This window comes from Pempheris klunzingeri, chromosome 14 (assembly GCF_042242105.1).
Source record: "Pempheris klunzingeri isolate RE-2024b chromosome 14, fPemKlu1.hap1, whole genome shotgun sequence".
In the NCBI taxonomy this organism is placed as follows: domain Eukaryota; kingdom Metazoa; phylum Chordata; class Actinopteri; order Acropomatiformes; family Pempheridae; genus Pempheris; species Pempheris klunzingeri.
The window spans coordinates 7,697,877-7,720,476 of record NC_092025.1 but is presented as its reverse complement, the minus strand read 5'-3'; positions in this window follow the sequence as shown (position 1 = coordinate 7,720,476).

Here is a 22,600-nt window from a genome sequence, read left to right as displayed (position 1 = left end):
AAATCACTGAAATATAAAAATCCTAATAAAAACATGTCCCCCATATCTAACCCTAACAGAATGTTTTTTTTCATTAAACAGAGCATCACACAAGTGTATGACATCAGAGCGTTAATAAGAAAAATCTGGACTTCATTCTCAGTAACCCCACCTTTACCTCCCTGAGTCAGCTGCTTTCTGTTTTACAAGGCCTCAGACAAAACACAGAAAAGCTGGAAAAGAGCTATCTGTATTCCCTCGCAGCGACATCTTTGTTTTCCCAAAAACCCATGGGCAGATAATTCTGCAATTCTGATTGGATGACTAGTGACAGCGCACAAAATAATGACTTTGCTAATTGCAACACAACATTTTCAGCATGCCAGAGACTGCGGTTGCCTTTGCTGTATATTGATCAGACATGGTTGCTTTTGCTGTATATTGATCACACAAAACACACACACCACCAGGCTCCCAAAATATAGCCTAAGTATGCGGTTTGATCTCAAAACTCCTAACTATCTCATACCACAAAACTTCAAAAGATGCAAGTCATAGGGAGCCAAGCTTGACCTAAAGTTCAGGTTTTTGAAATAATTCAAAAACACATCAGGGATGGGGGAGTGGCAGACTGAAACATCTCCTCCAGCTGGAGACCTATTGGATAGGCCTGCCTCGGGGCAGCTATTACTCCAGGCCAGAGTGAGTTTAGTTTAGCCTTTTCTGGTGATTTTATTTCTGTTTGTACATTTGACCATTTGCGTACGTGTCTTCTTTTAAGCAACTTAAAAAAAACATAGTGTTGCTCTCATGTGCAGATATTTAGGGGTAGTAAAAACTTACAGGAGTGGATGTATAAACTGGGAGGCATTTCATTTCCAGACACAACATATTATAGTAATGTATAACATGATTTCTATGAGATATTACAGTTATGACACTGTGGCTGTGGAAACGTACACCACTGTTTTAGTTGTATACATTTTGGAGGGGTGGCCCACCGCTCGAAATAACTTCCGCCGCTGCTTTAGAATTTTATGACGAGTTCAGAGCTGTTCGCTCCACTGAACTCAAACGAATGGTCGTCCGCTCGGTCTCCACTTTGAGGATAAGCAACTGTGACAGTGACAGGAAGTCAATCACTCACAAATTCATGACAACCAAATGAACGAGAGTGCGGGTAACTTACAACAATGTCTCCTCAGACAGACAGACAAGCAGCGCAGAGGATAGGATTATGTTACCAGAGAACGAGAGGAAATGCAGATGTAACTAGTTCATCTTTGTTTAGTTTTAACAAAACATTCCCAATGTTTTCTCTATGTTCATGGCCCTCTAATTATTACTAATAATATATCATGAAATAATGTTCCAGCTAACATTAATTAAATTATTGCACAATTCATTTAACATGATTAACTAATTACATTTTCAGAAGAGTTGGTTAAAATATTTCTCCAATAAGAGAAAAATGCCTGATACCCATGAAGAAGATAGTCAGGTAACATTACTTTTGCTCAGGAGGGTCTCGAGGTTCATAGCAGTGCCCTGAAGTTTGAAAGGGAGAGAAATAGCATTAGGTATGAAGAAGTAAATGCAATATGTGTACAGAAATATGTTTTAAAGTTGGTCTTGCATTCAAGTGTTATTTTAGTTCATATTTATAAATCACCCATTGATGCTAACTCTGTACGCCAACAGCACGTATACCACCCAGGTACAACAAAACCCTTTCCCCCACCCGCTGCTGAAAAAAATCTTCAAGGAAACACTGTAGACCATGTTGCACCTGGAAAAATGTTCTCATTCTTGCTCTGGCTCACATTTTTATAGTGTGGGACTTTCAAATATTATCAAAGATATTCAATTCCCAGTCAAACTACATCACCTTGTCATAAGTGTATAATGGAGACATTGTGATGCGACCTGCGGTTCAGCCTGTTCCACGGTCCCACAGCTTGTGTGACATGTGACAAAATAAATCCCACCGTACTTCTTTCAAGAAAGCCATATAAATAGATTTAGAGAGGAGAAAGAAGATTGCCTGATGATTGCCTGATGGGATGTTAACATCAGGTAGACAAGCTATTTGTTGTACCATGGAGAATTCATTGCGGACCTCACAAGACAGGAGATACACAGATTGTTTTTGCTTTGAGCTACAAAGCATAGCTGCCAATGTCATTTTCCCCAACTGTACTTTGGAAAGACACAATGAATCAGTCGTCACTGTCCCTTAGCTCAATCCAAGCTGTCACAGTCTATGAAAGAGTAAATGAGTTATGGGAACATAAGCAAGAGCAAGTATTGTGAAAAGCAATCATCACTGGCCAAAGAGCCATCTCTTCAAAGGAGCTTTAGGAAGGCAGTGATGTGTTGCTCTACAGCCTTAAACAAAAAGACATTAAAAATAAGTATTACGGAAAAAAATAAGAATTATTTAAACACCATACACTTGTTGGTTCAATTCAAAGGCTGAGGGGATGGAAAAGTTTTACAGGAGACGAAGTTGGTGCTGCATGAATGAAACATGATGGCAACAGAAAGCTATTTAAAATGATGGAATATGGAGCCATTGATCAATTGATCAATACTTCTCTGTATAACTGTTGCAACATCAATAAGAAAATAAAGACATCACATCCTCATGTGAGTTTACTTGTTATCTATGAGCCATTCAGAAACAATTCTTTGGTCAAATGCATGTTTTTCAATTAACAGGGAAACAACTAGGACGTCTGCTTTGGAATCTTTGGCTTAATAAAGTGACATACTGAGCTGCTTATGATGAATTCGTACTACATGAACATATATTGAAATTCCCGGATTTGCAATGCGCACCAGGTGATGTTGTAGGTAATTCATATCTGTCAAGTGCTGATCCAAAACCTCAGCTGCATGTACCCCGACCTGCTGATCACAGGAATTATGGTTAAGGGGAAGGATGGGCAATGGGCCCCAGTGAAAAATCTTCACCCTCTGGCAGTGCCCCATGGAAACGCCCCAAACGCTGTACGGATTCAAACATATCAGGGATTATTAAGAGACCTGAGAACAAGGTCAAAGACTTGCAGAAGAACACAGAGCAAGTTAAACTTAACTTCCACTTCATCCCCGAGGCTCTGAAAATACTTAGGAGATAGTTGAGGCAGGCTCTGTTGAAAGCTCCCCCGCCGGCACGCAAAGCTTTACTTTTGATGTTAATTCCTTGAAAGCTGTTTCTTTAGCTGGGGATTAGTGCATGAAGAGCTAGGCTTACCATGCTCTGGCTAATAAAGATGAAACATCTAACACAGGTACTCTTACATGCACTCGCCTGGGAACAGTGCCTATAAAGTTGCCTTAATTATAGGGAACTCATTTCGCTTCAGTAAGTGTAAGAATAGGACGACATTTGTACTTTGAAAATGCTGTGGTATTAAATGTTGAAAATCCTTTGTATTCTTTAGACACAAGTCTTGAGGTAAAATAATGAGTATATAGGCACATCACTTTCTCAGCTCATGTGATCAAAGCTGCCTGCAGTACGCTCTCAGCCTCCCCAGCTTAGGTCTCCTCACCATACCGCAAAAGACTGACAATTATGAAGTGTGTCCATTACAGCTGCTGATTAGCCTCCATGTCTGTTCTGGCTTGAGCGACTGTTGTAGCTAATGATTCTGTGACAGCGTGCATAGAAAAGCGACACCACAATTCATCTGCTCGGCCAAAATCTTGGTGATTAATAGGTGTTTCACAAGAACATTCGCCCCTTTGAATATTTGAAATGGTTCTCCCCATCACTGAGTCCTCTGCTCTGACAGTTTAAGAAGTAAATTAATCAATCCAATCACTGCATCCATCCTGCTTTCAAGTACAATGAATGGCTTTCCTTTCATCACTTACTTGGCTATTTTCCAATAACTAATACCAAGATGATTAATTCCAGTGACCTTTATTTACTATAACTATAACTATAGGTATTGAACATTGCACTACACATATTGACAGGGAGGCAATATCAGCTAATTACCTCAATAAGGTTTATAACCTGCTTTGTGTATTAAAATATAAAGCAACCTCAAACAAAAAATCCTGCTATCACCCAGCTCAGTGAAATTTCATTAGTTGTTGGATCACGTAGAGAATGGACAAATGCGCCTCTGTTTGTTTATTCTGTGTTCATCCTTGCCATTTGTGTCCTATGCAAACCTATTTTAGAAGGTATATTTTGATTATGGATAAATCTATGACCCAGTTTGCTCTTACGGGAAATGCATTAATACACTGTCGTCACGGTTGTCACCTTGCATACAGTTATATCACAAGGCAGGAAGGCACAATTATGTTAAAGCCAATGGGGTCTGTAAGAGGGTGGTAAATCTTATCTATCTAATCTATAATGATATGGCAGGAAAACACATTTGCCCCACTTGTCATCATGCATATTTTGTGTACTTGGAAAAAAAACATTAAACATCTGCATAAAAGACTCTAAGGGGAAATGGTCGCTGAAATTCCTGTCAAGTTGTAATTTTTAAAAGCTGTTAATTAAACCATTAATTTCCTTGTTTCATGGGGCCAAATTGCCTCACTGGCAAACATTCCCTTAGCATTTCATTGTCTATGTTGTAATTACCGATTGTCAACAATATTGTCCTTGCACAATTGTCCTAACTTTGTCACTGTGGGTAACAAATCTAACAAATGTGTCTTTCACATTGCACTGGCATTTTACAGTCTATGCTGGGCTATTTCTGAATGCTCAGGCACAGTGAGGAAAAGGTGATTCACCTGTATATAGATGACATTAGACTCCATTTCCTGAGGGCTCCAAAGAAAAACATAAATCATCACCCTTCTGTCAGAGTAAATGCGTTCTTTGGTGCAATTTCACCGTGGAAGTCAGGTACATTTAGCTGGTTCACTTACTGCCCAAAGCCAAATTTAAGATTGAACAACCCCACTGCATTCCCTGGCACACAGCCTTTATTGGCCATTGCCAGTTAAAATCTTAACACAGTAATTATCTTTAACCCTTACTTGTAACACATTCAGTGTGTCACTCATGGTCACACCTAAGAACCATACACATTTACTGGGTTAAACAGAGAGAGTGATTTAAAAAAAAAAAAGTGCAATGGCTGTGTTTTCACATACAGTGTCTTCAGGGTGATAGTTTATATTTTCTTTGACACCTCAGGACTGGGACCCCAAATGTCAGCCATTAGCGTACCAAGGCATACATCACTACATGTAAACACAGACGCAAAGAAAACACAGTGAAATGGAAAAATGCAAAGAACTGTAGATTTAACGCCTAGGGAAGTAAAGTCAGCGGCTGCATTGTCCAAAATACAGTTAGTCAAGTTATGTGGTGCATGATGGGATAAATGAAAACCTCAATCCATTTTTATGTAGCCTAAGGACTGTCAAGTGCCAGTGATCTTTCTCGCCTTTTACACAATACCAGTAGAATGTTCTTGTTTTTCATAAAAACATCTGAATTCCACATCTCACCACTTAGGAGACTTAGGATATAGTTGTTCTTGTGGCTTGACATTTGGTATGTAAAGGAAGTATTAAGCAAAAGATAATGTGTGACAGTAATACAAATTAATGTGTGATATTACACAAAGGTTACAACAAAAACATGTTTCCTGCATTGTGTAAATGTATGATCTAACTGTGTCTTGCATTGTACTGTGCAGATTATGAACTTTGCCACTGAATGTGCAAAATGAGAAAAAAAAAAAAAAAAGAAGGACCAAATGGCTTTGATTTGCTGCAAGAGAGAACATAAATCCAGTTTTATACTCCAAAGTAGTGTACAGCTGACATAATTTTTGGATTCTTGTAATTATCTTATTTTTCAATAGTATAAAACTCATTGCTATGAATTGCATCACATGAGAATTCAATTCTTACACCCAGGCAAAACAAGGGAGAGAATGGCATTACTCGCTGATGTCATCAGATAAGTTGGCATGGAGAGGCACTATTAAAACAGTAAGGATGAACGTAGCTTGTATTACTGGGACATGTCATCAGCACATAGGTAGCAGGGATCCACAATGATTCCATCAAGTGCCAGAGAATATTTCTTAACTATAAAAACTGATAAAGGCCAAATTTGCCCCAATAAACCAGACTGAAGACAGGAGGTAAAGAGAAGAGAGAGGCATATGTGCAGTATATTTTCCCCTCAGGATTCCCCCACAGTATGATTAATGCAAAGTGTTAGAAAAGGATGATTAATATAACACTTCACATGTTATCTAATAGCTTAAAGACAGCAGAGGTCCCTTAAATGTTAAAGGGATGGGCATGTCACTTTACCATGACCCAGTCCCTCATGGAAAATCTAAACGTGGACACTTATTAACTATTCACCTCAGTCGTTTCCCTTTCTTTCTGGTAAGATGCTCTTTAACCTTTAGTTCACCGGAAAAGGAAATGAATTCATAAAATCATTAAAAATGCTGGCAATCTAGCTGCTGTGGTTCCATCTCAGCCACCTCCCAAACAAGCGCAATGAACTGGGTCCAAAACGGGCCATCTTTCCGAACCATTAAATAAGCGAATTAATAATTCATTGTTGTGCATGCAGCTTGAAACTTTGAGTTGAATTGGTATGTAAGCACATTTACTGACGCTGATTTAAAGAAAGGTGGTTTTTGTTCGGCACCATTTCATGAATGATGATTGCTTATGCGATAGTGTGTGTTTAATATCTGGTTGAATGAGTCTTTAGAAAGGGAGTGCGTTAAATTACCTCGCATGATTAGCTTTGAATTACTGTAAGGGACTTAAATAACATTATTGGACAAACTGACCTGCGTCCAATAAAACGCTGGTTGATTTTATTGGACAGCACCTTGTGTCACATCATGCATACATAAGCCGTTAAAAGGGCAGTGTCCACTTGCCAAAAAATTCACTGAGCGAATGCAGCTTGTTGTTTGAGGACATCAAATTTAAAGGCTCTGAGACTCATTAAGCTGTTGGTCTTTAAAGACTGGCAAGGCAAGGATGCAAGCCCTGGACCTGACCTGGCTACAGTTACAGTACATACAAAACTACAGTATACAATACAGTATGTATTGAATAACTCTGATCAAACACTGCCCCTTTAATCCACTACAATAGTTGAGTCCAGGTTCCAAAGTATTAAGACTGAAAGAAATATCTCAAGTATCTAATCACTCCTTCAGACATTACTGTGCAAAAATCTCACTTTTTAATGTATCTTACACGCGTTATCACATGGATAATAAATTTTAATGACAGTCTATACTCAGGCATTACCTCATTAAGTACACTTTGTTTAATGTGATAACTGTGGAATGACTTGCTGAGATGGTGGTTGATGGATACCTTGTCTGTTAATTGCAATTGTGTATTTTATGCTGCACAGTGAAGTGACTTGTTGAGGAGATGAATGTTTTCTTATCTAACCGCGTCCCTGGGCTGTTGTGTTGGAACCATATTATTAATAGCATCGCTATTGATGAACTGTCAAGTGCTCAGCATTCGGCAGATGGACACTCGTATTGATAACATGTTTGAGGCTAGGGGCCATGTTCCATTTACAGAGCTGAGGGATAGCAGTGTATGTGCTGTATCATACTTGACAGCTGCACCAACACTAATTTGGAGTTGTTCATTACTGTATGATGTGCGTTTTAGATTAATACCCCAGAGCCACATAACAATGCATGTTCCCCTTTAAAGAATTTCAGTTCAGTGTGCATGTCAATGTTTGAGCGTGCATAGATGTTTTCCTTTAACAGGGATTGCTTCTTGTTTGAAAAGGAGAAAACAGAAAGGCAGGGAATAAAAATGAGCCAACCACCTTACCAGCTTTAACACCGTTATCCCTGTAGTGGCGCCCAATCAGGATAAGTGCTTTATATTGATTCAGCAGTCTGTTTCAGGCCCTGCTTTTGATTTCCCCCATTAGGTCAACAGAGAAGGTGAACCTATTATCAGCATGCTTCATCTTGATAACTACCATTTGTTTTTTGTTTGTTGATACCGGTTGCTCCTATACTGGATTGTGTGTATGTGCATGTGTGTGCACGAGTAAGAAGAAGAAAAAGAAGAAGCAGAAGCAGAAGCAGAGATCTGCTTCAGTCTCTCAAAGCGTGACATTTAGATGGGCGCTTGATGTGCGAGAGTTATGAGTTGTACTCATCCGTCTCTGATATTTAGTATAAAGTCTATAAATGCTGCAAACGAAACGAAATAAGGGTGAGTAATTTGGAATGAGGACTGTTACGACGAGGTTGAATTATAATCTCATCAAGAGCCTGTAGATAATCCTCTATACGTCAGTTCATAAAAAAAAAAAAAAAAAAATCGAAGGCCCTGGATTCTGAGCTGTCAAATCACAGGAGCTCACTTTTTGCCATGATACTGAAAAAGTTCAACATGGGTTTTTTAATGCAAGCTTCAGATATTTAATAGCCGTCTGCCAAAATCAAAGTAATATTTCACCAAAATGTACAGAAAGTCACACCACATCTATCTATACCCAGATTTAAACGTAGAAGCAGATACCAGTGAGTGTACATGCACATGAATGGCCTGAAAATGGCCACATGTACTGTAAGTCATTACAAAGTCATTTTGAGTTTTAAATAACAGAGATAAGCCCAAATCTTTAATATGAAAAACATGAAATTTCTAATTTGGATACACTGATATTAATCAGTATATTCTGGCATTCAATGCGAGATTAAAATCACTAAGCAGCGCAGAAAATATTAAAAACACACTGCCTCACCTAAAATCCCTTCTGAGTGGAGTTTTAGCCCACAGTCAGGACAAAACTCACACTTTGAATACTAATTAGCATGAGCAACAGTAATGGGCATCATTATGTGCTGAAAACACATTTACAGTGGAAACAGCAGAAAAAATGTCTGCCTTTTGTAACCGCAAAGAAATCTTTGGTGAAAACCCTAATTTATTTATGACTGACCGTCATCTCCATCTTGCACAAATAAAAAAAAAAGCTGTGGCTTTCTTAGAAGCTAGTGACACATATGTTTTTCTCTGTGACAAATAAGGAAGATAAGCAGGATATCAGAACGAATCCTGTCTGGGGATAAAGATCGACAATCAAGACTGTCCTGATATCCTCTGCTGTCTGCCACAGCTCCATTTCTTCTTGCTCCAGGGAAAAAACTGCATCGTGTCATCCAGCTGAGAGGGTCATTGCTTGCCAGTTGCTCTCCACTGAGCAGTCGCCTAATGCCAGAGCAAAGAGGAGGGCAGGGAGGATTGCCTCCGACACTGCCCACCCAGGCAATCAACTGTTGGAGGATTTGTGGGAGGTGGAATTAGTCCATCTCCACTGGCTCTGCCTGCTGCTTCTGCAGCCTCTTCCCGATACCTGTCCGCCTACTCAGTTAGCCCTCCAACCTGAACTACATCTCTCAGCTGACTGCCTCCATACAAACCCTACATGCTGAATGATCCTCTCTGTTTATCTACCGAAAACCAGTTGCACTACCACGTTTTCCTTTGCAGTACTGTCATCTTTCCAAAAAGAAAAGCTTCTCTGATGACTCTTAACAGTTTCAGTGAGATAAGGGACCCAATTTAACATATTCCATTTATTTCATTTTATCTAACATCTGAAGTCTTAAGTCTGTCGCTATCATACATTCTTTTGCTGTAGGTTTCTCTATTGTCTACTCCAGTGGTTCCCAGCCTTTTTTGTCTGACTTACTCTCGCTGCCTTGTCAGATGAGCTCAAGTACTCCTTTGACACCACCCATCATGTTCCAATGTGTTCATTGAAATTCCTCGTGAACTGGATGTTATTTAACACTATTAACTCTATAAAGGTCAATCCTGTTATACTGATAGAATTGTTAAAATAACAAACAGTCACCTACAATGACCTGATCTGTTTTTTTGTTTTTTTTTCCTTTTTTCAGTAGATTCAGCGTCAGAGAGGCAGAAGCAGAACATTTCAACCATTTATCTGTGCATTTTAGCTATCAATTTTGACTTCCCTGCTTGCAAGTAACTAGCTCTTTTGGCTCTCAGTTTCTGGTGTTGGCATTAATCCAGCTTTTAATTTCTCTTTAAGGGGGATTTATGCGTTAACTCAGGTTGGTGAGAGACATGTACTCTGAACTCAGCCTATCATTGATAGCTGGTGACAATAAGCGTACTGAAGAGTAGCCTCACACTGATTTGTAATCCTATTTGTGTGTTTATTTCCCTCCATATATATGAAAACAAACCATATAATATATATAAAAAATATATATAATATTATACCACATTGGTGATTGTATATAGGAGGCTGTTTTCATCCAATTCCTGGACAGGAAATCTGGATAGAAAAAGGAAAAGATTAATGCTTTTCTCTCCCTCTATAGCTACTGACTTGCACTGGAGCATTGCCAGCTGCTCCACTGAAGCTCCTGTTTCCACGACACTGTTTCCAAGACACTCTTGTTAAACTAGGTGCCCCCTCAGTGTAAATACTGTACATCAGTGTGAGGCAGTGCTTTCATAAAAAATGGACATTCTAGCACAGCAGAGTTTGTGAAACATTTGCATTTGTTTCTGCAAGGCTATACGATTCATACAACAGAAGAATAAAATCCCCGTGTCAGCTTTCACTGGAAGATCATGCAATACCTATGCACTCTATAACACAGCAGTGAGGAGTTTATCATTTTATTCACCAACACTTCAAAAGCGAAGTCCTGCTGAAAACTGGCAATGCGCACTCTCCTGGTGCAGGAGGTTGGCCCAGAGGTAGGGATGCCGACTGATGAATGAAAGGCTGCCGTTTTGATTTCTGGTAGCAGCAACCTGTGGGTGTACAACGCTGGAAACTACAGGGTGACTGATAATACATCCACATTACATAGAGCCATCATGGAGTCCCTTTGAATGTGGCACTGAAGCCCAAACTGCTCCAACAGCACCGCAGACGAGACAATCGCGCTCTGTGGCCTTTCCAATTAAACACATGTGTCAAATAGGCTATTTGTGTGTGTATCTACAAGGGGTGTTCTGATTAGTAGATTAGCTGATGTAATGTTCATCTCGGCCTCCAACTGAAATATATAGCAGCAATGGCAATCAGCCAGGAAAATGTGCCACTTTTTTAGTGGAAATTAATTTGTAAATTAAATTGCAAAGAGTGGTAATTAATTTATATGTTACAGGCTTTACCTGAGGCATAGAACATTTACAAATTTAGATATTAATCCATTTTGGCATGTTTTGACATTGATAGATTTCAGTTAATTAGAATTGGTTTGATGAAGCACTCCTACAACTACTCCAAATACAGGGAAGAGAATGAGAAGCTTTGAGAAAGGTAAGTTATATAGAATGGTACGCCCTACACATATACACTATCCCGTGTTTCAAATATCTAAGTGACACACATTTTAATGACTAATCAGGAATGTTACACAGAGAAATGCCAATTGCCAGAGGGAATTTTAGTTTTGACGGGTTCTGCCTAATAATTGTCAAGCCTTTGAATCACTATGTTGAAAAATGGCGCTGGTATGACATGAGCACTAACAAGAACTGACACAAAAATATTAATTATTTCAGCATACAGCTGCAAAAAAAAGAAAAAAAAATCATATTCCAACTTGTTTTTTGAGATTTATGTGTTGTGAGTATTGTGTAAATACCCTGTTAAAAGCCATCATATGCAGTTTGATATATTTGTTTCTTATTGCAACATGTATACTTCTTGAATAACAATACTCATAAATCAGCATTATTATTTTGTGCCAGAGGATCAGTTACTTTTTGTTTTCTAAATAATAACCCAAAACAGAATTGCTGAATCATAAGCACAAATGTTTGCTGTGTTGCAACAGTATTATTTCCTGAATTAAGTATTATTTATCAAACCCTGCTGTGAAAGCAGTGGAGTGTTACAACCTTGGTGATAGTTCAGTTGAAAGCCGGATCAGTTAATAGCCGTTTTTGTCCCTGACCATTTCAGTAATGATACATTTTGTTGTTTTTACATGTGCCAAGGTTATGGTTGAGAAATGTTTGCGGTATTTCCACTGTGAAAACACTGTTTTAGCTACCGGAGGGGGAGGCTGTTAAAACTCTGTCCATATAATAACCATATTCCATTAGAAAAAGATTAGACAGATGCTGACCTCTACAGGTATGATGTTGCCTTGCATTCTTGACAGATATCACTTCAAATTATAGAGCACATTAGGGGGCTTTTATCAGAATTAAAAACTGAAATCAATTGCTATCATCAACAACCCACAAATCGTACTAGGCAATGTTTGCAAGCATGCATGTACTATTTAGATGCTTCAAGATAGGAAGACACTAGTTCATTAAATTGAGCAAAACGCTGAGCATGAGGTGCTGTAAGAAGTGCGGTCTTGCTGAGGCACTGATAGATAATGAAATGTCTCACTGGAGCCAAAATGTAGTGGCAGAGCAACAGGGAGGCAGACAGCTAAACCAAATAACTGGGCTATCAGCCTCTACTGACAAACAGCCACAAGCCTGACTGAACTGGGAAAAATAGAGCAGTGGAGAAGACACGGTGGCAATGGAGCACAAAGTGGAGATGACAGCCTTTAGGACACAAGTGACAGCAATTGAGGGTAGACTGAGTACAAGTGAGTGTCAGGCAGAGGGAAAAGCCATGCTGGTACAACAAGCATTAATGGTGACTGGCACATGAGCTAAAGACAAACATAGGGGTCTCATGCACATGGTCCTCTCAAGATGCGACTTGTTGTTTCCTGGTCAACTGAGGAGTATATAACGATTTCACACTGCATAGATTTTTGAACCTTTTTTCAGGTGAAGTTGACAGAGTTTGCTTGTACTTTTTCAGTCCTGCCAAGCCTCTGACTTACAATAAGGTCCACAGGAGCTGCTTGGGTTGCATACTTTAGTTAAGGGCATCTCACACCACGGAAATGACAAGTGGTCTTTAACTCTCGAGGTTGAAAATTGAACAGTGCTTACTTAAATCGAATCAAAAAGCAGTAGCACTCAAACTATTTGATATGTCACAGTGATTGCTCGGGGACTGTCTGGTATGATGTCTCTAGTCTAGTCTAGTCTACCAACCAACAAATTTTAAACTTTAAAAGAGTGTGTGACCTCATATTGGAAGACATATGGGTCCCATACAAGTTCACAGAAATGAATAAATCAAGAGGACATCCAGAGGTCGCAAAAAGGGGATCTCCTGAGTGAATGGTAAATGGTCTGTATTTGTATAGCGCCTTTCTAGTTATTACTACTCAAAGCGCTTTACATCACATCCTCATTCACCCATTCACACATCATTCATGCAGGAGGAATGTAATTTGGAGGAGACTATTCTTTCATACTCATTCACACACTGAAGCCATGCTTCAGGAGCAAGTTGGGGTTCAGTGTGACCCATAGGAGCTGGGGATCGAACCCCCGACCTTCTGATTGAGGGACGACCCACTCTACCATTGAGCCACAGCCGCCCCTGAAAAGAACAGTCTCCCCTTATAACACTATATATTGTAATATAGCCTTACACCCTAAGATGCACATACAGGAATTCATCATATCACTCATCCACTGGTAGAAATTAATCACCTACATGACTGATAGCATGAAAGGAATCCAGGGCAATTAAGCAGCGGCAGTGAGACTACGTTTGACAGGAACGACTGCTACATTTACAAACACAAGCAATTTTAGGGATTTACATGATCCTAGATGATCCCAGTGATGGCAAGTTCACTGTTGTACTGTTTTAGAGGCATGTTACATCAATGTAATGCTCATAATATTTGCCATAGAGTGGAGCTGTATGTGTGGTTGCAGTGTAGGTCTAATACTTGGTAGTGTTAAAATGTACACACGGGAAATAGGCAAAATAAGTGTGAATACACCAATGAATCCGCTGGACCGTATCAGCTCTGACCCTATGAAGCAAATTGAGTGTCAACCTGACGTGACCGATCCATACTTAATAACTTTCTTCTTCAACATTCTAACAATATTTATTACTTTATATTTTATTACTTTCATTCAGTCAAGGTAGGTCGTCAACTCGGGGCTCAACTGTAATTGCTCAAGTGCAATGACAAGCTCTGTGCGCTCAGACTATGTGACCGTCAACAAGCACACTTGCTGTTTTGGTTCACGTAGGTGCAGCAGTGCAAAAAACATTTGCAAGTGTTTAAGGGTTTAATTAGCATTAGCAACACTAATGGGCATCACTGTGGGCTGAAAACAGACTTAACGGTCAGCGGATCAAACAGCAGAAGCAACACCTGACATGCTAGGTGAAGTAGAATGTAGATCGAAGGGAGTGCTAATTAACAAATGTGCTCTCAGCCAGTCACAACACCAGTGTCATCTCTCTGAAGCAGCTGTGCCGAGCACAGTCAGTTATGACAACGATCCTTCAAGTTCCACAAATGAAGAATCAGCTTATCCAGGACATCATATTGTTGCTTGGATGGTGCACACTGAACACACAGCCCCACAAATCTGCAGCCAGAGGCAGATGGCGTGGGGTTTTTAACAGTTAATTAGTACAATGATGATATAAACAAATATAGAATACAGTTTAGTAAAGCTGATTATAGCTGCATAAATCCAATGCTATTTCAGTCATATTAAACTATGAACAATTGAATTTTTTTTAAAGAAAAAGTTGGAATATTGGCTCCTCCGGTGATCCTACGTCTCAGATATGAAAAGGCAGAATACTGAGTTATAATGGAGCCGCCGGACGCGTGTATAAGTGTATGTGGTTATTTTTTTAACAGTCTGGCTTCATGTGCACATGATCTAATGAAGGAGAAACCAGTGGACGGTCGTGCGTGATGGCGCTGCGCTCAGGCACTTTTCAAACCAGAGGCAGCAGATTTATCAACATGTGTCCTGCTGCCTGAGATGGCTGCAGGGATTTAATGGACTTAAGGAGAAGCTTTTCATACAGTATAAGGCAGCTGAGGACAACATGTACCGTAGGGATCACTCATCATTTTTAGATCAGTGCAGATGGTTTTCCGACATTCAATCAATCAATCAATCTTTATTTATACAGCGCCAATTCACAACAGCGTTATCTCAAGACGCTTTCCATAAAGAGCAGGTTTAGACCAAACTCTTTAATTAGAGAGAGACCCAACGATTCAAGAATTCAAAATTAAGGATTCAAGAATCCCCACATGAGCAAGCATCAGATATTATATTGAGCAACAGTGGCAGGAAAAACTCCCCTTTAACGGGAAGAAACCTCGAACAGACCCAGACTCAATGTGGGCGGCTTCTGTAGGGGTCTGCATTGGGTGGAGGTTGGACAGAGAGACAGAGAGGGAGAGAGACAACACAAACAGCAACCAACCTGTTCCTGTTGAACCACATTAAAAGTTGTTTATCGATGCCCATTTAAATGCATCTACTGGCAGAGGAGTGTTTAATTAGATGGATTTATTTACATTTTAAGAGCTATTGTGTTATTGCAGTGCATTTGCTCCAAATATGTTTGCTGCCGTTGACAAATTCATCAGATTAGCAGCAGACCAACGGTGCATCAGGACCACACTTGGTTCTGAGGCTGCCATTCTCAGTGCAAACAGCAAAGTGCCAAAAGTTTGCTTAGCACTGCCTCGTTTGAATGAGCATCAATGCAATGTAAAGTAAATTTTAAGATCAGAAAAATACCATTTCTAGTGCCAATGCATTTCTGGCTTCATGTTACCTCACACAAAAATAATGCAAATTAGCTCCACACAGTGAGGTTTACACAGCTCTTTTTTTACCCAAATTTAAGATACACTGTTGCCCATAAAGTTGGAATAATTGTTCAATACCCCCAATTTTGTTAAAGCCTGAATCCACAGTTTGCAAAGGTTAATTGTGGTTTAAGTTTCACTGTAATATGTTTGGAAGAGTTTGATCAATAAAGTTGAGAAGATATACACAGATATACAAATCACATTGTCACAATCATTTCATGAGAAGAGGTAAAAAACATTTTATTCCAACTTTATAGGCAACATTGTATATGAAATAGATAAAACATGCAAAGCACAGGTATCGGATTGGGGTTCAACATAAAACCTATTATGGTACTTTTTCTTTTAAATGAACTGATATTGGTCCATATATTCAGCTATTTTGACATTTTATTGCATTGATATGTAGATGTGACATCCTAATGTCTTGTTTCTTTTTGTTTGATTTTGATTTATTTACTGTGCTTGCTTATATTATGCAGCATTATATTATCACAGCAAATCCTGCATTTTTACAGCAAAGCGTGTCGAACAAACACTATTCTTCTTGTAAAGTTTTCAGATAAGGTTTATCAGCTTGTTGTTCTGTTCTATATGAATATAGCATTTTTATCACAGCCAGGGTATCTTACGGAATGCAAAGCCCAACGATGTTTTTCCTCTTATCATCAGAACGGATTCATTGATGAAAACAAGGGTCAAAAACAAAATATTATTTTAGATTGGTTATCCAAGGCCTTGAATAAAACAGATTACAATATAGGATTGGTTTAGATCCTAATGGTACCCACCCAACACCATATACTGTGAAGATATGGTGACATGATAGTATTGTACTAAAACCCAATATTGCCACTATTCTAAAGCCATAACAGTGCTGACTTAACTGGTGGAGCTTTACTTATCTAGTGAGACAAACATTATGGGACACCTAAATTGAAAATCCAGAAAATCTATTTTGATATAATACCAAAAGCTATTAAATAACCATGCTTCCAATTATATGCAGTTATTACAGCTCTTACAGTCCTTGTTCAGTGCACAGGAAGTGATCTGCTTCATAAATGTATGCGTTAGCAGTCAAAGCTAACGATATCCGGTGTTGGGTGACTGGGTCAGAGTATCTTAGTATCTCCTCCGTCTCCTCCAAATGACATTCCTCCTGTATGAATGATGTGTGAATGGGTGAATGAGGATGTCATGTAAAGCGCTTTGAGTAGTTGAAATAACTAGAAAGGCGCTATACAAATACAGACCATTTACCATTTATACTGAAACACTGGTATGGACGAGTCAAAGTGGCAAGATACACTTTGGACACATGACAGCTATGAGGGGACGACACCGCTCAGAAGAAGAAGCAAAACTAAGCTTGGAAAAAAAAAAAAATAAGTCACATAGATATGCTTGGTTAACAATAGCCAGTTATTGATTGTCTGACACAGAAGGCTGACATAATAATAGGTTTGGGCTGATAGAGGATGAGAGATCGAAGGAGCCAGCAATGAAAAAAGCAGGCTGCTATATTAAAACGTGAATAAAATATTGAAATGAGAGCAATCCAGCATGTTACAAGAACCATGACGGTATACAGGCCAATGCAGCAAAGCAGCAAAGTGGCAATAAGAGATTACAATACTTCTAATATACCTCAGATTTGCCAGTTTTTTTAATACAATTAATGCAGCCTAATACACTGGTCCAGCAACATTTGCAGTCTTACTTCAAAATTAGGTTGTTCAAACTGCAGAGGTGTTGATTCAACTTTTTGGGCATTTTAGAGGCTTTTATTTGTGCTGTTGAATCCATTGCATTCTACCGTGCTTCTAATATTTTGCCCAATCCCTTTATATCACTGAGGGTGGACTAAATAGGCCTACCTCTCAGTGTTGTATAGTTGGGTGAGGTATTGTTTTTTATGGCTATTGTTTTAGCCTTCACTGGTTTAAGTTAGGTGTGCCATCACTGGCAAATGAGTTTAATTCCACAGAGGGTCAGGCATATAAGTTTCAGACAGATTTATTAGCAAGCTTAGAGGGTATTCAACAAGGAGGATCGACCAGACTGCTCTCCCATGAAGGGCACAGTGACCCAACCAGAATAAACAACAAAAGGGAGCGCACACACACAAACACTGTGCATACCCAACAAACCACTGACTGTCTTATTACATAACATTCACATTGCAACACCATGAACAGTGTTGAGGGTGCAACAGCACATCAGAAGAACAACAAAACCATGATATTAAAAAAAGAAAAAAAACATTATACTATTATACGTTTAGTAAAAATGAGGGGAAAGTATGGGAAAACAAAGCTTCCTATGCTGCAATACAAGTCGGAGCTCGTTTGAGTCAGTTACAGAGAGGGCTGTGTGGCAGGAGCTAGATACCTGTTTAGGAGGGGGTTAACCGGGGTGGCCTGACCTGGATCGTGCCAACCCCTGAGGTGTTAGCTTCACTAGCTTGTTTAGCTCTGCCTGGTCCTCCTCATTTTTTCCTCAAGTGCTGCTGCATTTCACCTGCATGACGCTGGTCGACCAGTTGCTCACATCATATATTAGCCAAAGAATGAGAATGAGGTGTGGTTTCCACCATTGGCAGCTTATGGCCGTCTGAGAGAAGTCCCTGTGCACAGGGGGCCTAAACCAAACGCCACATGAAGTCCACAGTATGGCAGTACTGGTAAACATTTCTGTGATATTCAGTGAATCATGGTGGTGGAATAACAAGACAGCTGGATTTACACAGGTAGTGTACTTGAGCAGTTTGAACTACTTTCCCTGCATGAGCAAATCCATTTTGTGCAGCTTTATACTTCAACTGTTATGCTTTTATGCCACTGTATTTGTCTGACAGTTTGTTACTACTATACAAAGCATATAAAGAGTAAAATATGATACATTACCTACCTACTTTAACTTGGATAAAATTACATGACCAACTTCAAGAGTAAAATACCACTTGCGCATGAACGCAACAGGAATGATAACCCATAAATATGATATTTGACAATATGCCATTCACATTTCTCTGCATAATTAAGTCTGGTTTCATATTTGATATTTTAACTTTACATGTATATCATTGTGCAGGCGGGACTTTTATTTGTAATGGAGAACCGCTATACAGGCCCTTTACAAAGCAGCTATTCTAAATTGTCATAGAGGGAAAAGCACAGGTGTTATTAATACCTCGGCTCTGTGAGCTGTGGTAGTGTGAACAGCTAAATGCAATTCAGCCATCTTTCTCTCTTTTTTTTTTTTTTTTATTCACACCTGTGTTTTTCCCACTGTGACATGTCAAAATGTCTTCTGTGAAAAAGGTCTGTTGCTACTTTTACTTTAAGGTCTTGCACACCACCTCAGGTGTTTCTTCTGGACGGTCAGACCTTCACTCAGGTTGAACGTGGGTGGAAGAAGCTGAGGTCACGGGGCTTCATGTACGAAGGCTGGTACAGCTTTAATTTGTCCCACACAAACATGTGCAACAGCACTAACAGGAGAGCGAGGGAGACGTGAATTAAGCACTGTCGGCAGTGTCTGTACAAACACAGTCCTGATAAATGGTCTAATCAGCCAAAATAATTAGAATACTCTGTGGGGGTTTACCATGGGTGTGCAGAGTCTTAAAAGTAAAGGATCGGGATACCTCTTAGACCATTGATGAATACATTTTAAAAAACTGGTTTATGCATTTATCTAGCAAAAGGTCCAAAATAAGTTTTGGTTTCACCATTTCAAACGGATTTGCCATTTTCTTTCCTTTTTATGATTGTAAATTGAATGTCCATGGGGGTTTGGGCTGTGGGTGACCTGAGTGTCATGCAGCGGTCTAAATGACAGTTGCATTGTCAGCATACACAGACACTGTACATGTCCCACTCTGGTTTAAAGGCCCAACTGTCACATCACAGTAGGGTCCTGATGGTCTGCATTCAAATTACAGCCTGTACGATTGGCAGGAAAATATATTTAAAAATTGTGTATATAACACGGATTTGGAACTGGGACTTTTTTTTAAATTGATTTTATTGAAACCTCCCATGTCACATTTTTGGTATAATAAAATAAGAACATGATAAGCGGAATTTTGAATGTGCATATTTTAGAAATAGGCAAATGGTGAAATGACATCTGTGATTTTGTTGATTAGAACTGCAAAAGCGATAGTACAAAACCTTGAAATATAAATACCAACTGCCACCTTTATGATAGGTCAACACAGAAGGTCAGACTCAGTCAAGAGCAGTCTGCCTCTCCTCCCTGCAAAAATAATGATCACAGCAACAGAGGAGAAGCTTCTCAAATTGGCTGTCTAACAGTTTGCCCTCTTGGGAAAGAAGACCATGCTACACAGACTGAGCAGTCTCTCTATTGATGCATGGTGTTGGTGCACTGTAGCACGGAGACAACAACTGTTGGTGGGTGCGATTGTTCGGTCTCTCCATATCCAGCGCTGACCTGAATTGCTCCATAATCTCTGAGTCTGCATTTAAAGAGGCGGGGTTTTTTTTCACATATGCAAAATTATTTACATCGTATGCTGCTGATGTATGCAAGTAGCCATTTCATTGATGGCGTCTTAGTAGAAACTACAAGTATTTTAGAACCAGATAAAGGTCAGAGTGGACAGGTGATAGGAAGAAGTGTTTAACTGCAGGCGTGATTACTTTTTAGAAAGTGTGAAAACCAACCCTCTATAAATGTAGGTAGGTAAATGGTACTTGGTCCAAAGCAAATTTCTCTTACCATTACTAAAGCCATCAGTTATGTCTTAAAAACCCCGTATAGAGGACCACTTATTAGAAAGTGGTGTAGTTTTTGAGGCAGTTCAGAAAAGGCATTAAGCACTCTGGGGAAATCTGAAATGCTAAGGTAAAGCATGACATTGCCATAAGTTACTGCCGGCTTCCTTCTGTGGACTGCACGCACGAGGTGACTGCTTACAGTTCATGCCATGGCAACAACATATTATAGTGACAATGACACTCGGTGAGGTGCTGATTGCCTCATGCACACATCAATTTGTATGTGGGGGGAAAAACAGGTTCTTCTCAGTGGGTCTGCCTTTCACTTTCCTCTGGCTGTGGACCTGAATTTAGCACTGATGATTCAAAAGCTTCTCTGAGCCAACTATCAGTGTGACAATGCCCCTGTGTGACATCTCCAATAAACGCTGTTCTGCTCTCAGCTGCTCCTCTTTCCTCTGACATCCATGTCAAGTTTCAACAAACACGTCTGATAACTCAGGTGATGACCTCACGAAAACCTGCTCCTAAATGTACAGGAGCCGATTCAGATAAAACTGGAAAGGTGCTTTACAGAGAGCAGAGACACAGTCTGAGTTGGATCTTAGTTACAATACCTGTGAACATAATATTGATGCAATGACAAATACTGGCTCCATAACAGTTTCTGTAAGGACAAGGGGCTCATCTCCTGGATTTTTGCCATAATAATTGCATAATTTATAAATAAAAATCTATGCTGACAGATGGAATACCCAAATTGGAGCCAAAATCCCCTTTTCTGGGAATGTTACTTGTAATAAAGTCAAACCATCATTTCCTTTCTGACCAACCCACACGTTAATATATGCACATACACTCATATTATGGCTGGATCTTAGTAACAGCCTCACGCTACTCACAATCCTCCAGACATTAATTCATGTCTGTAGCTCCCCGTTTGCATGTCATGAATACAACAGGAACATAAAAATTGCATTCGTGTATGTGCCAAGACAAACATTAGACGTTAGAATTTCCCTCATAACCAAAACTGTCAATCATGCGAGAAGTCTTTGCTGTCAGTTTGCTGTTGGCTCCTCATACCAGGTGGTGCAGAACATCTGCAACGTTTCACAAGAGGTTAGATAGAATACAGAATAATTAGTTGCACTCAGGACATGTTACATGACGGCCATTTCCCCATTTTAGCGGAAGGCACACCGCAGTTTCCAACTAAAACCGCTTATGTGTTAAAAGCTGCAGAATATAGGCTAACCTATTCTAATCCTACAGTTTTAAAGCTGGAAAGTAGTTAAAGACAAAGGGATTGATATTCTACTTTTGCCCTTGAGTGAGAGAAAGAGAGGGAGGGTGGGAGGGACAGAGAGAGAAAGAGAGGTTGTATGTGTGTTTGAGTGTGTGTGTGTGTGTGGGGGGGGGGGGGGGGGTATGTGTGTGCAAAAGAGGGAGAGGGAGAGTGACAGAGAGATAATCTCTTTTGTATTTTTGATCCCTAAATGTGGTGGTTGTGTCCCCTTATCCCAGCTACTTAGTTTCTGCAGTGCGTAAGTGATGCCATGCACTTAGGCTGTGAAAAGCAGGTCAGTATGACCACTGAGAGAAAACCACATGTGCATCACATGGATAGCCCTGGGATTATTCCTCACAAAATGTCTTAATTCCTCTGTTCACTAATGATCCAGGGAAAATGCCCTCTAATCTCCATTCCATTAATTAAAAAGAGCATGAGCCCATGGAAAACCTCACCATCTGCTGCAGTTTTATTCCTGCAGACAGATTGTGTTTTCAGTTTTTAACCAGGGGAACTGGGTTTTTTAGAGCAAACGGATGGAGTATGCATTGAGGTGGATGGTAAACAGATACAACTGCTCTATTTGAGTATTAATAAGCTGAAATGTGCTGGAAAACTTTGTTTTAAAAAGGAGCCATTCCTGCCAGAGCACTGTGATGATGTCTGGGAATTTGAGCTGCAGAGGACTTGAAACTTACAGACTTCAAACCCAGACAGTGGATAGAGTCACTATAGCATTCCTCTTTAGAGACTTCATAGGCGTTTTATAGTAAGTCTATAGTAACTGTTTCTATGGGAAAGATATGGACTTGATTTTT